The sequence below is a fragment of the Protopterus annectens genome, chromosome 13.part0, assembly GCF_019279795.1.
Source record: "Protopterus annectens isolate FY-2018-M chromosome 13.part0, PAN1.0, whole genome shotgun sequence".
NCBI lineage: Eukaryota > Metazoa > Chordata > Ceratodontiformes > Protopteridae > Protopterus > Protopterus annectens.
Window position 1 is genome coordinate 1362625728 of NC_056747.1, and position 20033 is coordinate 1362645760.

Consider the following 20033-nt stretch of genomic DNA (forward strand, 5'->3'; position numbering starts at 1 on the left):
AAAATGGGACAAAATCTGGATGACCGTGCTGTGGTAACCTCTTCTTGCACAGCATTTATCAATTGTGCAGGATAACCCCTTTCCAAAAATAAGGATTTTAGAATATCACATTCCTTGCAATAGTCCTGATCCAGAGAGGTCATACGGGAAATACGGACATATTGCCCCTTAAGAATCCCCCTTTTCTGGAAATATGGATGGGAGCTCTGATAGTGTAAATACCCATTGGAAAATGTGGGTTTTCGATAAATACTAGATTTTACCCCTTCGTCTTCCTTGGTAAGTGTCACATCCAGGTAATTAACGCTATGGTGGGATATTTGATGGGTAAACTTTAAAAAATTAGTGGTCGTGTGTATATATTCGATAAACTTTCCAATGTCACCCACCGGTCCCGTCCAAAAAATACAAATATCGTCGAGGAATCTGCAATAGTAATTCCAATATTTGGAAAAGGGGCTGTTCGTGATGTATTTCTTCTCCCATATATACATGATAATATCAGCATAAGTCGGTGCACAATTCGCCCCCATAGAAACACCTGTCACCTGGTGAAAATACTCACCAGAAAAGAACACAAAATTGTTCTTTAAAACAAGGCCCAACAACTCAGTAATAGCATGCACATCATTGTTGGTAATCTGGGGACATTCCCACAAGGCTTCTTCCAACCATTCAAGACCCAATTCAGTAGGAATAATGGAGAAAAGATCAACAACATCAATGGTTAAAAATACCATGTTTTGTTCAAACAAGTGGGGAGAAATACTACGCAGGAAGGCCCATGAGTCCTTAAGAATATATTCCTGCCTACCCCATAACTCTTTCAATCTCCAATCCACAAATTTGGATATAGTATGGGTCTTGGAACCTTGTGCTGCTACAATGGGTCTTAATGGTGGATCAAGGGGGTTTTTGTGCACCTTGGGTATCCCGAAAATCGAGGGTACCCTTGGATCTGTATTGGAAAGAAAAGTGTAGGTTTGGAAATCAATCACCTCTTGGTCTAACAAATCCTGAATGGTTAAATCTATCTTGTGATAGGACACATGGATTTCATTCAGGGAAGCAGAAGTATATTTGTCATGGTCATGTAAAATGTCATACATCTTGCCCTGGTAAACATGACAATCCATTATAACCGTCCCCCCACCTTTGTCCGGTTCCATCACCCTCAAGGTGGGATCACTACTAAGCTGTTCCAAGAGTCCTTTTTCCTGCAGTGTTAAATTGGCCTCAAACCGGTCCATCCCCAACTCTTTTCTAAACCTGCCCTCAATCCTTTTCTCCAGGTTTTTAAGCTGTGGGTGTAGAGGGGGATTAAAGGTACTAGATTTTTTTAAATAAAAGCTAGAAGTCCCATTAGAACCACCCAACAAATTTTCCAAGTTAAGCTTACGAATAAAGAGCTTTAGGTCTAGAATAGCATGAATTAAATTACTATGTTTTTTGGGGACGAATTTAAAACCCTTGGTAAACAGCTGAAAACAATTGTCCGAAATAACAAAATCACTATAATTGTAAATGTGATAATTGTTTTTGGTATGTAAGGTATATTGTCCCAAGGGTGTAATAACCTGCACTTTATTTTTTACCAATCCTGCCTCTGATTTTTCTTCCACCCCCGAACAAACCCCCCTCCCCCTCTCCGTTCTTGAGGGGCTCGATCTAAAGGGTGGTAATTATTAGGGGGTTGCTGCCCCTGCTGGCGTATGCGCTCTGACCTACGTAATGCAGGTTCTCCCTCACAAAATTCTTCCTGTATCTCACCATTAGGGGGTTCTACACTCCTGTTGTCTTCAATTGCACCCCCTAAGGGACTATGCGATGAAAAGGGCTGCTCAGAGCCATGATAGTACGAATGCCATTTAGGTGGAGGTGGACTAGGATATTGTCGCCCCTGTTCATATTCTAACAAATCCCTTCTCAATTTCTTGTATTTACGGTTCAAAACAGTTTCACAGTGTAAATCAACCTCCCTTCTAATATCGTGGTATTTAGCAGAATCAAAAAGCAAATCATCAGACATACGCTTAAAATATTCAGAAATGTCCTGCTGCAACACTAAAAGCTCATCACTGTTCTTTTTAATGATAGCTTTAACAATGTTACGCCCACATTGGTCGAAAGCCTCAATTAAGTCTTTATGAAATTGACTCCCAGGAATGACCTGATTCGGGTATTTGTATACCCTCAGGCCCTTAGGTACAGTACCTTTATTTAGGTTTTCTGTCAGGTATAGGTTATCCAATTCCAATGTCCTGTATCGATACAACGCGTTCTCAAAACGCCGTTGGAGTTCCAAATAATTGTGACCACCAACCACACGACCCCTATAATGCTCCTCGTATTCGAATTTCGGCTTAGCGAACATCCATTCATTAAAAGACGAGGTAGGACAATTATTAGCTTGTGTAACAGGATCTGGTTGAGCTTCGGTTGTAGGGGAAGGAACAGAATCATGAAAAACAGCCGGCGTGCTGTTGAAATCCGTAGAGAGACCATTTCCTGATCTCGCGTTCCCCCGTACACGGACCGCACCATCTGGTACGGCTGAAGCAGGTGAATTGCTCTTGGAAGGAACCACTAACCTGGAAAGGTTCCGTTGTTCGTTGAGTATGGTGTTAATACCCAATCCAATTGGAGTCAATAGGTTGATCAAAGTGGTAAGCTGGCCCGTGAGCTGAGTCCATCCGTCCATGTCGGACCTGGATACGTCCACAGGGATGCCCCTCTGTTTCTCCTGCCCAGGAGAGACCACCGGACTGGCAGCCATAGCAAACTACACCAGAAGAAATGCTGCAAAAAACGAACCACACAAAAGAAAGCAGCCACACCAGTCCAGTAACTACCAGGGCAAAAAGCTCACGATAAGGCACAAAGCTAAAAGCACAAGAAGTTTATTAACGTGCAAACAATTCCAGCAGCAAGCACTACACACGTTTTCGTCACCTGAAAAGACTTCATCAGATAAAACACTTCCCAAATCACACAGTTTAAATACCCACCCCACATAGTATAATCAATCAATTAATTACATCATCACGATTGATTAAACCAAAAAATATTTTTAAAAAATATATTCAATAAAATGTCTAAAATAATAAACATAACATGTTGAACTGCATCCACGATAAATTTCCACAAACAAAATTAAGTGAGGAATTATACACATAGAAAATGTAAATACAACTTATATATATACAAAACTTATGTGATATGTTGTACTTTAATTTTATTTAATATGTTGTGCCTTGATTTTAGGATAAGGCACTATAGAGATGGATTTGTTTAGCCCAGGGGATTTATTGGCTTCCAACAGGATCTGCCAATATGTTTCCTTGTGGGCTAGCCTTGCCTCCCAGGGACCACCCCTAATGTCCTTATGGACAACCTCAATGGCAAAAAACAAAAAAGTTGTAGCCTAACCAGTGATCTCACAAATTTACCAAGACATTAATTAATACCAAGTTAGTTATGTGTACTTATATCTGTGTGTAATACTAATCAATGACCAAGCATAGATACTCTACACACTTAAAACACACATTCACACACCTACCTTTACCTACCTATTTCTTACATACACGCATACACACTTCTACCTACTTCTTATATCCACAGACTCTGAGTCCTACCTACCTATTTCTTACACACACACACATCTCTTAAACACTTAAACTCACACACGCACACACCTACCTTTCACTTCTACATTCATCTGCGCAGTCCGAACGTCCTCTTGAATTCAAATTTCCAGTAGGCGAGAAAGAAAAGGACGTAAACCATCAGTCGCTTACAGACACAGAAGACAAAAACAGGTCGCAAACACCTGTTGCATCTGTGTGACTGGACGGGATGCAAAGGGTGTTCTTAAAGAGGAACGCCCTTTAAAAAAAAAAACTTTTTTTATTTAAATTAATTTCTCGGCCAGCCGGTTCCAGGGAGGTGCAAGTGCACCCCCTTGCACCTGCTTGTGGGCGCCCTTGCTTATGAGCTAATCCACAGATGGGCCAACCATGGAAATTCGATATTTCCATTTTCGCGGTTTTCAACTTTCGCTCTAAGTCCACTCCGCGCTATACGGTTCAACATTTACGTATTTGTGTAAATGTCTTTTCACTTTCGTAATATAGACCTGGCTGTATGCACAGATTTGCTTTCATCTGTGGCTCTGGTGATGTTTTTGAAGAAGTCCACCAGGTTTAACAGGCATGGCCTGCCTTTGACAAAACCAAACTGTATCAGATCAAGGGTTTGGAGATCACCTATATCTTTATTTTTAAGGTCCATGATGATTCATTCCATGACCTTACCGATAAGGCTGTTTAAGCTTATGGGTCTGTAGATCCCAGGGTCTGTTGCTGTACCCCCTTTATGAAGGGGGGTGATGGCTGCCATTTTCCATTCAGCAGGGACAAAACCAGTACTCAGGCTGTGGTTGAAGAGAGTACCTAATGGGGTTGCTAAGTCATGTTTTAGACCACTTAAAATGCAACTTGGGATGCCATCTGGTCCCATAGAGGCTGTGTTATTGGCCTTGGAGAGAACATTACTGACTTGCTTATTGGAGATACAAGGTCGAGGAGATGTAGAGGGAATGCTTTGTGTAATGTTTGGAGGGGACAAGGGGGGGTGAAATATTCACCAAACCTGTCAGCAAATAGTTTAGCTATTTTCATAGGATCAGTCCATGTGATGTCACCCACAGCTAATTCAGCACACATCTGGGTCCTACCTTTTAGGTAACAGACATAGCTGAAGAATGCCTTATGGTTATCCTTATTTATTTATTTAGTTGACATTTATTTACCAGGAAAGTCTGACTGGGTATTATCCCATTTTCAGCGGAGGCCTGGGGAGAAAAGCTTCACAGTACACATTAAACAGAATTACAAAATTGAACAATGATTACAAAATAGTAAGACAATAACAAAATAGTACAATATGTGAAATACAATGAAAGAAAAATAAGCAAAATATAAAGGCAAGTAATAAAGCTACCATACATTATATACAAAGTAGAAAAGAGTTCCTAATGTGCAGGTTACATAATGATACATGAAAAATGTATAACAGAATAAGTAATAGGTCATAAAAGCCATATACATTTTCTGGCAGGAGAACTAGATAGCAAATTTCAGTCAAGCTATGGCTGCTAAATTTTTTTTTAAGTTGCCCTTAGAGGATTTTACAAGTTGCCTTAATTGTTTGGTCAAGCAGAGGAGGGTGTTCTCCCAGTGCTGGGGCTTCTTTTTTTATTCTTAGACAGTAACTTCTTCCTCTTGTTGTATGACTTATTAATGCTAGATGTCCACCAGGGAGGCTTGTTTTTTTTCTTGAGGATCTTGTTTTGATCCTGTCAGGTACAGCTCTGTCAATACATTTGTATAAATGTTTGTACAGGGCATTTGTTTATACTTTAGCATAGCTGTCAATGTCTTCTGCAGGAACAGGAGCTTGGGAATTATTTATGCCATCCCTTAGGAGGGTGTAATTAGATTTGGTGAAATTATTTTAGTCTGATTTCACCTAAGAGAGATTCAGGTGTTATAGCTACTTCAAATGTGACTGATTTGTGATCAGATTTAACCAGTGAGGGTCCTATACTTGTGGTGGGACAACGGTCACCCATGTTGGTGAGGACCAGGTCGAGAATATTTGAGTCTCTTGTGGGGTTACATACCATTTGTTCCGGGGCATTGGTGTTAACAAAGTCCAGGAACCTTTGTGCAAAAGTTGGTATGTGTATAAGGTTCCCAGTCAATGGAGGGGTAGTTAAAATTGCCAATGACTAGAGTGTTTGGTTGTAATTTGATTGACTCAAGGAGGTCCAAATAAGCAGTGAGGGTATTTTGGTTCATTGAAGGGGGCCTATAACTAAAGATGACCCGAAGGGGGCCTCACCCACAGTTAGTTGAACTTGGAGTAACTCCATGGAGTTTTCCTGTCTAACCAGTCTAGAGGTGCAGTTATCTTTGATGAAGATAGACACTCCTCCTCCTCCTCCTTTGGTTCTCACATGTTCACTTTGTGGTCTGAAAGTGTGGAAGACATTGTAGCCTTGCAAGGCTGGGTTACTGTCTGTGGCCCTGAAGCAAGTTTCTGTGACTGCACAGACATCAACATCCTCCAGGGAAAGGAGTGCTTCCATAGAGTGCAGTTTCTAATTTAAACTCCTAGCATTTTGCAGCATAACCTTTAATTTACTTGTTAGTGATATTTTCACATAGGAAATTTTGTTCTTGAGACCTTGCCTAAAAAAAAGCACTATGGGAGAGGCAAGTGCCTTAGCCAATTAGCAAATGCCTAGAGGTGACAGGTGAATACCATCCATGGCAAAGCAGCGTGGTCAATCAACCATGTCATCCCAGGCTGACAGGAACTGGACCCCCTTAGAATGATACCAGAAACTAAGCCAATTGTTGAAGTCAAACATTTTTGTTTACACTGTGGTATCATTATAGGTGAGGGTAGAATGCTGCTCAGCGCAAGGGACATACCTGCCTGGGACACACATTCAGAGAACACAATCATGTCTCTCTTCTTATAGTCCAGTGAGGTATGTCTCAAGTCATTCACACCAACATGAGCTATGATGGAGTCATAACGGTACTTGTTGAGAGACTTGAGTGCATGCATGACCTGACAGATCCTGGCACCCGACAGCTGACTGTAACCTTCTCCTTGTCCAGTCTGGTAAGTGGGACATCTGTGCATCTCACAATGGAGTCACCTATGACTAAAATGTTTGGTTTAGATGTGCTTTGCCGTAGAGGCTTATTTGGTGAGACACTGGTACTTGTCTTTTTATGTGTTTTGAGTACTGTAGGTGCTGTATTAGGTGCAGCATGTTTGTGTTTGGAAGGTCTCTGGTGTTTAGGTAGGTTTCTGGTGAGTACCGTCACGTATGATGGCTTATGTGTTGAGTGCATGGTTTGTGTAGGAGGTGTAGTATTTGAGCTTATAACCTGTTCAGTGTTAGTGTTCTGTGAGCGAGAGAGCAAGAATTCCAGATTCTTAGTGTAGATGCATCTCTCACAAATTATACTTGGATGATTAAGGATTAGTGGGTTGTCAGTGTACATGAGGCAGTTGCTACACTGCCTCAGGATACCCATGTCAATCAGGCTAGTAGGAAAAATGGAGTGCAACTGACCATCCATAATGCTAGGTTAAATCCTGTTTTCACAGTGGAGAGAGAAAATGGAGGGGTGTGGCATAACTGGGTGCTCTAAACAGGCTCTATACTAGAGGGGGGGGTTCTCTAAATGGTATGAGACTATTGTAGATTTGGTGGTTTTGGGACTGTTTAAGGGGCAAAAGCACAGCTGAGGTGGTCTCTGAGCAGCTAAGCACAATTTAAGGACTTCTTGGCCAGATCACGGGCAGCTACTAAGGACAAATTTATCTACTAAAGTTTTTGTGTCTATAACAGCTAGTGGTTACCCCCACTGCACAGCAGTGTGCAGTAGTGCACGATGGTGTGCTATGTGTAAACAAATGAATACAGTAGAGCAGTGGATAGTCGCCTAACTCTGTGGAGCTGTATTAAAACAAGTGCAAATGCAGGGCTTATGTAGCAACAGTCAGCAAACTGAATTAAATAATTTAACCAATAAAAAAGTTCAAAACTGAGCCCTGTGCCAGCAACCTTCAATCAGATGAGTCCTAACTGCACTCTCCTGTCACAAAGGTGCTGGGGAGAGCACTCTCCAATGAAAGAAAGCTTGGTTTAGTGCTCAGTTTAACAAACAGAACCAGATTTAGCAGGTCTGAATCTAGTCTATGCTACAGCAGGCAAAAAGTGCAACAAATCAGCAAGAACAGTTTTAAAAAATCAGTAATATAGCAAAAATCCAGTTTAAAAGTGTAAAATAAAGTATAAAATTGTACTTACGGTTAGCAGAATGCAACAGATTCCTTGGCTTGCACAGATGAATGCAGCAGAGCAGAGTCTGGTCACCTAACTCTGCGGAGCCTTCAATGAGTATGTCCAAGTTAAAATGAATTCAGGTGATGTTGGTGGCTGCATTTTCCCTGCAGCAGTGTGTCATAGTATTCTCTTGAATTCCCACATTGTAATGGGCTAGCAGCACATCAGCCCAATGGTTCTGCAGTTATCTAAGTAATATAATTGAGATAATTAAATAGTGTGATGCAATCTCCCATCCATAAATGGCATCTCTGACTCCGCTGTGGATGTGGACATGGTCCCCTTCTCCTTACCATTCATGTGGAAAAGGTTCTCCCACTGTGACACGGCTAATGTACCACCTCACTCTGTGCTGCTTCTACTATTGTGGGGGTCAAGACTACAAAATAGTTCTCATCTCCTTCAAAAGTGAACTGCAAACACAGATCATTTCAGTTATTTGAAAACATACTTCATTTTTTGGTTGTTTTTTTTTTCCCCCAGACAATTTCACTAACATAATCACTTTCCAACCTATCCAGAGCTTAACTTTAGATGATTCTCCACTGGAATTATTTAAGTGTTACAACTTTGTAGGACTGACACTGGGGAATAAGCTGCCTAACAAATTTTTTTTGTCCTCATATCAAGCAAAAATTAGGTATGCTATACAGAGCTATGAGTAATCCAACGGCTTTTGCCCATCAATGGCAAGAGTCAGGAAGATAAACTGCTTGTAATGTAAATAACTCATCCTTGTTAAAATCAGTTCACTCTCTCTTCCAACATACAAATAAATACACTGCCGTCCCCGAAGCACAAAACAACACACTGCTGTCTATGACATACAAATAGACATGCTGCTATCCCATGACACACAGATAAATATGTTGTTGTTTATTTTACATCAAGTCATATCACACTCATTTCATTTTGCAAAAATAAAGTATGTATTATTGAGTGTGGTTCCCCCATGAAACCTATAATTACAAGATGCTGAGGAAGCAAAGTGCAGAACACAAACACCTGAAACACCAAAAGGGCAAAATCCCCAGGTATAAGTGTTTTTGCAGTGATCAAGATCCCTGCATCCTCCATATATCCTGAACTTGATATATGTGTGTGTGTGTGTGTGTGTGTGTGTGTGTGTGTGTGTGTGTGTATATCAGGGGTGTCCAAGACATGGCCCTAGGGTCACATTCCAGCCCTTTACAGCATTTTATCTGGCCTTCAGTATGTCCTACAACATACTATTTTGAATGGGCAGATACATGTTGGACATGGTAATATGGGCCCGCAGACTTTGCCAAGTATGGGAGGTGGCCCCCTCAGCCAAAAAGGTTGCAGGCAGAAATTTCAGGAATCACAATAATCATTTCTGCTGCACCAGCAGTTTCTTATGGAAAAGAACAATTGTCATTCTGTCCTGGCATCTAGTAATTCAGGCACTTGTTTCTCCAGAAATTTGATCCCAGTCACCAGCAGATATACAGTTCTTGATACCCATCTTTTGAATGGTTACAGCCAGGCCAACAAATGACCTGCTGCCCAACTTGTGACAACGCATGACCAAATAATCATTCAGGCCATATTTAAAATCTCAGGACTAAGCAGAATGGAAGCACAAATGTGGAGTTACCTAATCATTAATGTGGATGTCCTTACATTTACCTTAAATCTTCTCCTAGCTGTACTTGCTTTTATATAACCTCTTTATTTTCTGTCTCATACCCATCTCATTTCTCTGAGAGAGCATTCATTCCAGTTTATATTTATTGATTTGTTGTTGTTTGTTTGTTAACAAAGTTTGCAGATGACTGCAAACTGGGAGCCATTATTGAATCCCCAAATGATGTGGATACTCTACAAAAGGGCCTTACAGAAACAGATGCTTGGTGCCAGAGCCATGGGCTCAAGCTCAATGCCAAGAAATGTATAGTTATCCCCTTTGGGAAAAAACATGTATCCGTGAATTACCATATAGGTGGCAGTACACTAAACACCGAAAGTTTGATAAGAGACTTAGGGACACAGGTGGACAGTGGTCTCACCTTCGATAACCACATTGCCACAACAGTCAGGAAATCCTTCTATGTGGCACACCTCATCACTAAGGGCTTTTCATCCAGCAAAAAGGAGGTCATTGTCCCACTGTACTCATTCCTCATTAGACCCATTATAGAATACAATGCCCCGTTTGGTATGTACCTCTCAAGATATCTGCAACAACTGGAAAGGCCACAGAAATACCTCACTAAAAGAATCACAGGCCTAAAGCAGATGCCCTATGCTGACCACCTTAAAAAACTCCAGCTATACTCTGTCGCATATCGTCTACTCAGAGGCGATCTTTGCTTAACATACAAGGCCATGTCAAACCCAGAGCTGTTGGACATGCTACACTTAATGAAATCCTAATCCCTCAGAGCCACACACTCCAGGGATCTAATAAACACATCACAATAAACAAAACATGCTGGAGGGATAGGTTCCTGACCCAGAGACTCCTCAGACTCTGGAATAGATTGCCCATACATGTCAAGCAGAGTGCCTCTTTGGTCCTCTTCAAAAGGAACCTTGACGATTGGATGGGAGAAAGGAAATTCACCCCGGAGATCACGTTAGTTGCCCTGCTAGACAGGGGTCCAGGGAAGTAAATAGTGTGGGAAGAAATAGCCAGGGAATTGTTATGGCTAGGCTTGTATAGGCCCTAGGGCTGATAGCCTAGTACCAACCTATGAACCTATGAACTGGAATAGCAGACGGATCCAAAATTTACTGTTTTCAGCCATCAAATTGAGAAGTACAATACAAACAGAAGTAGTTGCAAGATACAACACAATAAAACACGGTACAATAAAACAAGTAGCTATAAAATGAATGCAACAGACTTTTGGCATGGAAGTAAGAGTGCAGGTGAGAAATAAAAGGTTAATGTGACATAATGGGTACAGTAATGGTAGAACTGAGGTTTCCTGTAAGATAAGAGGAGACAGATAACGACTGTTAATCATGTTTGTATTTATGCTATATCATTCATGGAGAGAAAGCAGATAGAATTTGGGCAGGACACATGGTGCCAATAGGGTTTTATGAGTTTCTTTGGGAGGGGGGCACACAGCCTTTCTGACAACTTCTCCCAAGAAAACCCTTATATCAAGCGTAAATTCTATGCAAGGTTAAAACAAGGACATTCATCCATCAGAGAATAAACAGATACGATTTTTTTCAACTAAATAAGCATGTTATTTCTCCTGAAGGGATGGTTACTGCAGGATTCACTATGTAGATTATTTCTTCATACTATGCAGTTTTAGGAATACTTTTGAAATGTTGAGAGACATTCTGATAGGTAGTAGGCACTGACTTCTTTGCCTGAGGATATGCAAGTTTGATTTACAGATTGGGAGTGTAAGTGTGCTAAGGAAATATACAAAAGGGTGATCTCTATCTAGATCATTAACCCTCAAATGGTGTAGCACTGCACACTAGTGTACCCCAATGCAGACAAAGGTGTGCTATCTGCTGTCCTCTGAAAACTTTCAATTTTTTTGTGTGTGTGTGTGTGTGTGTGTGTGTGTGTGTGTGTGTGTATGGGCAGGTGGTTGAATGTGCAAGAGAGAAAGACAGAATCATACATCTGGACCTACAGAAGCAGTTTTGATTAGCCAGAAGCACTGTATGTAGCAGTAGAAAGGAAAGAGTGTGCAGTTTTTTATACTCTGATCTGCTGTATGTCTTACAGCTCTGACCTGTCTGTGAGCAGCTAAAAATTTCTGTTTTTATTTTACTTGCTGCCATCTATGCCATTACCTCCAAATTGTTTTCCTCCAGAATCAAGGATAAAGGACACAAATCCAGACAGTTTTAAAATATTGGTACTACTAACTTCAAAAGTTGACAGAAAGAGAGTGTGAGTTAACTCACATTTTCTAAAGTAAAGTTAATGACTGTCATTACTTGAGTAATCCACCACTTTTTTATTAAGTCCCAGTTTTTAGAATATTCAGAGCAAATGTTTAAATAAAAATCAGGGATAATTGACAGGCATGTCTATACCTATGTGTGAATAACAAAACATTTATTTAATGGTAGTATCACTGTTATGATTTGTTTTATCGCTCAATCAATTTTATTTATTTATATTCATTTACTGGGGTAGTGCACAGAATAGTATTTATTTATTTATATTTGTGTACTATGGCAGTGCACTGATTAGTATGTATTCATTTATTTATATACATTTATCGGTGTAGTGCACTGATCAGTATGTATTTATTTATTTATATTTATTTACCGGGTAGTGCACTGATTAGTATGTATTTATTTATTTATATACATTTACCGGGGTAGTGCACTGATCAGTATCTATTTATTTATATTTGTGTACCGTGGTAGTGCACTGATTAGCATGTATTTATTTATTTATATTTATTTACCGGGGTAGTGCACTGATTAGCATGTATTTATTTATTTATATTTATTTACCGGGGTAGTGCACTGATTAGCATGTATTTATTTATTTATATTTATTTACCGGGGTAGTGCACTGATTAGTATGTATTTATTTATTTATATTTATTTACCGGGGTAGTGCACTGATTAGCATGTATTTATTTATTTATATTTATTTACCGGGGTAGTGCACTGATTAGTATGTATTTATTTATTTATATTTATTTACCGGGGTAGTGCACTGATTAGCATGTATTTATTTATTTATATTTATTTACCGGGGTAGTGCACTGATTAGTATGTATTTATTTATTTATATTTATTTATCGGGGTAGTGCACTGATTAGCATGTATTTATTTATTTATATTTATTTACCGGGGTAGTGCACTGATTGGTATTTATTTATTTATATTTGTGTATTGTGGTAGTGCACTGATTAGTATGTATTTACTCATTTATATTTATTTACCAGGGTAGTGCACTGATTAGTATGTATTTATTTATTTATATTTATTTACCGGGGTAGTGCACTGATTAGCATGTATTTATTTATTTATATTTATTTACCGGGGTAGTGCACTGATTGGTATGTATTTATTTATATTTATTTACCGGGGTAGTGCACTGATTAGCATGTATTTATTTATTTATATTTATTTACCAGGGTAGTGCACCGATTAGTATGTATTTATTTATTGTATTTATTTATTTATATTTGTGTACCGGGGTAGTGCAATGATCAGTTTGTATTTATTTATTTATATTTATTTATTTACCGGGATAGTGCAATGATCAGTTTGTATTTATTTATTTATATTTATTTACCGGGGTAGTGCACTGATTGGTATGTATTTATTTATATTTATTTACCGGGGTAGTGCACTGATTAGCATGTATTTATTTATTTATATTTATTTACCAGGGTAGTGCACCGATTAGTATGTATTTCTTTATTTATATTTGTGTACCGGGGTAGTGCAATGATCAGTTTGTATTTATTTATTTATATTTATTTATTTATTGGGATAGTGCAATGATCAGTTTGTATTTATTTATTTATATTTATTTACCGGGATAGTGCAATGATCAGTTCGTATTTATTTATTTATATTTATTTACCAGGGTAGTGCAATGATCAGTATGTATTTATTTATTTATATTTATTTACCGGGGTAGTGCACTGATTAGTATGTATTTATTTATGTATATTTATTTATCGGGGTAGTGCACTGATCAGTATTTATTTATTTATATTTGTGTACCATGGTAGTACACTGATTAGTATGCATGTATGTATTTATTTATTTATATTTATTTACCGGGTAGTGCACTGATTAGTATTTATTTATTTATATTTGTGTACCATGGTAGTGCACTGATTAGTATGTATTTATTTATCGGGATAGTGCACTGATTAGTATTTATTTATTTGTGTACCGTGGTAGTGCACTGATTAGTATGTATTTATTTATTTATATTTATTTACCAGGGTAGTACACTGATTAGCATGTATTTATTTATTTATATTTGTGTACTGTGGTAGTGCACGGATTAGTATGTATTTATTTACCGGGGAAGTGCACTGATTAGCATGTATTTATTTATTTATATTTATTTACCAGGGTACTGCACTGATTAGCATGTATTTCTTTATTTATATTTATTTACTGGGGTAGTGCACTGATTAGTATGTATTTATTTATTTATATTTATTTACCGGGGTAGTGCACTGATTAGTATGTATTTATTTATTTATATTTATTTACCGGGGTAGTGCACTGATTAGTATGTATTTATTTATTTATATTTATTTACTGGGGTAGTGCACTGATTAGTATGTATGTATTTATTTATATTTATTTACCGGGGTAATGCACTGATTAGCATGTATTTATTTATTTATATTTATTTACCGGGTAGTGCACTGATTGGTATGCATTTATTTATATTTATTTACCGGGGTAGTGCACTGATTAGCATGTATTTATTTATTTATATTTATTTACCAGGGTAGTGCACCGATTAGTATGTATTTATTTATTTATATTTGTGTACCGGGGTAGTGCAATGATCAGTTTGTATTTATTTATTTATATTTATTTATTTACCGGGATAGTGCAATGATCAGTTTGTATTTATTTATTTATATTTATTTACCGGGGTAGTGCACTGATCAGTTCGTATTTATTTATTTATATTTATTTACCAGGGTAGTGCAATGATCAGTATGTATTTATTTATATTTATTTACCGGGGTAGTGCACTGATTAGTATGTATTTATTTATGTATATTTATTTATCGGGGTAGTGCACTGATCAGTATTTATTTATTTATATTTGTGTACCATGGTAGTACACTGATTAGTATGCATGTATGTATTTATTTATTTATATTTATTTACCGGGGTAGTGCACTGATTAGTATTTATTTATTTATATTTGTGTACCATGGTAGTGCACTGATTAGTATGTATTTATTTATCGGGATAGTGCACTGATTTGTATTTATTTATTTGTGTACCGTGGTAGTGCACTGATTAGTATGTATTTATTTATTTATATTTATTTACCAGGGTAGTGCACTGATTAGCATGTATTTATTTATTTATATTTGTGTACTGTGGTAGTGCACGGATTAGTATGTATTTATTTATTTATATTTATTTACCGGGGAAGTGCACTGATTAGCATGTATTTATTTATTTATATTTATTTACCAGGGTACTGCACTGATTAGCATGTATTTCTTTATTTATATTTATTTACTGGGGTAGTGCACTGATTAGCATGTATTTATTTATATTTGGGTATTGTAGTAGTACACTGATTAGTATGTATTTATTTATTTATATTTATTTACCAGGGTAGTGCACTGATTAGTATGTATTTATTTATTTATATTTATTTACTGTGGTAGTGCACTGATCAGTATTTATTTATTTATTTATATTTATTTACCAGGGTAGTGCACTGATCAGTTTCTATTTATTTATTTATATTTATTTACCGGGGTAGTGCACTGATTAGTATTTATATTTATTTACCGGGGTAGTGCACTGATTAGCATGTATGTATTTATTTATATTTATTTACCGGGGTAGTGCAATGATCAGTATGTATTTATTTATTTATATTTATTTACCGGGGTAGTGCAATGATCAGTTTGTATTTATTTATTTATATTTATTTACTGGGGTAGTGCAATGATCAGTATTTATTTATTTATAATTGTGTACTGGGGTAGTGCTCTGATTAGTGTTTATTTATAGTTGTGTACTGTGGTAGTGCACTGATTAGTATGTATTTATTTATATTTGTGTACCGTGGTAGTGCACTGATTAGTATGCATTTATTTATTTATATTTATTTACCGGTGTAGTGCACTGATTAGTATTTATTTATTTATATTTGTGTACTGGGGTAGTGCACTCATTAGTATGCATTTATTTATTTATATTTATTTACCGAGGTAGCGCACTAATTAGTATTTATTTATTTATATTTGTGTACTGTGGTAGTGCACTGATCAGTATGTATTTATTTATATTTATTTCCCGAGGTGGTGCACTGATTAGTATATATTTATTTATTTATATTTGCATACCGGGGTAGTGCTCTGATTAGTGTTTATTTATATTCATGTACCATAGTAGTGCATGGATTAGTATGTATTTATTTATTTATATTTATTTACCGGGATGGTGCACTGACCAGTATGTATTTATTTATTTATATTTTTTTACCGGGGTGGTGCACTGATTAGTATGTATTTATTTATTTATATTTGTGTACCGTGGTAGTGCACTGATTAGTATGTATTTATTTATTTATATTTATTTACCGGGGTAGTGCACTGATCAGTATGTATTTATTTATTTATATTTGTGTACTAAGATAGTGCTCTGATTAGTGTTTATTTATATTTGTGTACCGGGGGTAGTGCACTGATTAGTATTTATTTGTTTATTTATTTATATTTATTTACAGTGGTAGTGCACTTAGTATTTATTTATTTTTATTTATTTATTTAGTTATTTACAGGGGTAGTGCACTGATCAATATTTATTTATTTATATTTATTTTCCGGGGTAGTGCACTGATTAGTATGTATTTATTTATTTATATTTATTTACCGGGGTACTGTATGGATTAGTATGTGTTTATATTTATTTACTGGGGTAGTGCACTGATTGGTATGTATTTATTTATTTATATTTATTTACCGGGGTACTGCACTGATTAGTGTGTATTTATTTATTTATATTTATTTACCAGGGTAGTGCACTGATTAGTATATATTTATTTATATTTGTGTACCGTGGTAGTGCACGGATTAGTGCGTATTTATTTATTTACCGAGGTAGTGCACAGATCAGTATGTATTTATTTATTTATATTTATTTGCCTGGATAGTGCACTGATTAGTATGTATTTATTTATTTATATTTATTTATTTATTTACCGGGGTAGTGTACTGATTAGTATTTATTTATTTATATTTGTGTACCGTGGTAGTGCACTGATTAATATGTATTTATTTATTTATATTTATTTACCGGGATAGTGCACTGATTAGTATTTATTTATATTTGTGTATTGTGGTAGTGCACTGATTAGTATGTATTTATTTATTTATATTTATTTACCGGTGTGGTGCACTGATTAGTATTTATTTATTTATATTTATTTACCGGGGTAGTGCACTGATTAGCAAGTATTTATTTACTTATATTTATTTACCGGGGTAGTGCACTAATTAGTATGTATTTATTTATTTATTTATATTTGTGTACTGTGGTAGTGCACTGATCAGTTTGTATTTATTTATTTATACTTATTTACCGGGGTAGTGCACTGATTAGCATGTATTTATTTATTTATATTTATTTACCGGGGTAGTGCACTGATTAGTATTTATTTATTTATATTTGTCTACCGTGGTAGTGTACTGATTAGTATGTATTTATTTATATTTATTTACCAGGGTAGTGCACTGGTTAGTATTTATTTATTTATATTTGTCTATCATGGTAGTGCACTGATTAGCATGTATTTATTTATTTATATTTGTGTACAGGGGTAGTTCACTGATCAGTATTTATTTATTGATATTTGTGTACCAGGGTAGTGCACTGATCAGTATTTAATTATTTATTTATATTTGTGTACCGGGTAGTGCGCTGATCAGTATTTATTTATTTATTTATATTTATTTACCGGGGTAGTGCACTGATTAGTATGTATTTATTTATTTATATTTATTTACTGGGGTAGTGCACGGATTAGTATGTATTTATTTATTTATATTTATTTACTGGGGTAGTGCACTGATTAGTATTTATTTATTTATTTATATTTGTGTACCGTGGTAGTGCACTGATTAGTGAGTATTTATTTATTTACCGAGGTAGTGCACTGATCAGTATGTATTTATTTATTTATATTTATTTACCGGGGTAGTGCACTGATTAGTAATTATTTATTTAGATTTGTGTACCGTGGTAGTGCACTGATTAGTATGTATTTATTTATTTATATTTATTTACCGGGGTAATGCACTGATTAGCATGTATTTATTTATTTATATTTATTTACCGGGGTAGTGCACTAATTAGTATGTAATTATTTATTTATATTTATTTACCGGGGTAGTGCACTAATTAATATGCATTTATTTATTTATATTTATTTTCCGGGGTAGTGCACTGATTAGCATGTATTTATTTATTTATATTTGTGTATTGTGGTAGTGCACTGATTAGTATGTATTTATTTATTTTTATTTATCGGGGTAGTGCACTTAGTATTTATTTATATTTGTGTACCTGTGGTAGTGCACTGATTAGCATGTATTTATTTATTTCTATTTGTGTACTGTGGTAGTGCACTGATTAGTATGTATTTATTTATTTATATTTATTTACCGGGGTAGTGCACTGATTAGCATGTATTTATTTATTTATATTTATTTACCGGGGTAGTGCACTGATTAGTATGTATTTATTTATTTATATTTATTTACCAGGGTAGTGCCCTGATTAGTATGTATTTATTTATTTATATTTATTTACCGGGGTAGTGCACTGATTAGTATGTATTTATTTATTTATATTTATTTACCGAGGTAATGCACTGATTAGCATGCATTTATTTATTTATATTTATTTACCGGGGTAGTGCACTGATTAGCATGTATTTATTTATTTATATTTATTTACCGGGGTAGTACACTGATTAGCATGTATTTATTTATTTAAATTTGTGTATTGTGGTAGTGCACTGATTAGTATGTATTTATTTATTTATCGGGGTAGTGCACTGATTAGTATTTATTTATTTATATTTGTCTACCATGGTAGTGCACTGATTGGTATGTATTTATTTATTTATATTCATTTACCAGGGTAGCGCAATGATCAGTATGTATTTATTTACCTGGGTAGTGCACTGATTAGTATGTATTTATTTATTTATATTTATTTACCAGGGTAGTGCACTGATCAGTATTTATTCATTTATAGTTGTGTATTGTGGTAGTGCACTGATTAGTATGGATTTATTTATTTATTTATATTTATTTATCGGGGTAGTGCACTGATTAGTATTTATTTGGTTATATTTGTCTACCGTGGTAGTGCACTTAGCATGTATTTATATATTTATATTTATTTACTGGGGTAGTGCACTGATTAGCATGTATTTATTTATTTATATTTATTTACCAAGGTAGTGCCCTGATTAGCATGTATTTATTTATTTATATTTATTTACCGGGGTAGTGCACTGATTAGTATGTATTTATTTATTTATATTTATTTACCGGGGTAATGCACTGATTAGTATGTATTTATTTATTTATATTTATTTACCGGGGTAGTGCACTGATTAGAGTGTATTTATTTATATTTGTGTACTGTGGTAGTGCACTGATCAGTTTGTATTTATTTATTTATATTTATTTACCGGGGTAGTGCACTGATTAGCATGTATTTATTTATTTATATTTATTTCCTGGGTAGTGCACTGATTAGTATTTATTTATTTATTTATATTTGTCTACTGTGGTAGTGCACTGATTAGTATATATTTATTTATTTATATTAATTTACCAGGGTAGTGCACTGATTAGTATTTATTTATTTATATTTGTCTACCATGGTAGTGCACTGATTAGCATGTATTTATTTATTTATATTTGTGTACATGGGTAGTGCACTGATCAGTATTTATTTATTGATATTTGTGTACCAGGGTAGTGCACTGATCAGTATTTAATTATTTATATTTGTGTACCAGGGTAGTGCACTGATCAGTATTTATTTATTTATTAATATTTGTGTACCAGGGTAGTGCACTCATCAGAGTTTATTTATTTATATATATGTACTAGTTTAGTGAACTGATCAGGTTTTATTTATTTATTTATATTCTTTACTGGGGTAGTGCACTGATCTGCATTTATTTATTTATATTTGTGTACTGGGTAGTGCACTGATCAGTATTTATTTATATTTATTTACCGGGGTAATGCACTGATTAGTATGTATTTATTTATTTATATTTATTTACTGGGGTAGTGCACTGATTAGTATGTATTTATTTATTAAAATTTATTTACCGGGGTAGTGCACTGATTAGTATTTATTTATTTATATGTGTGTA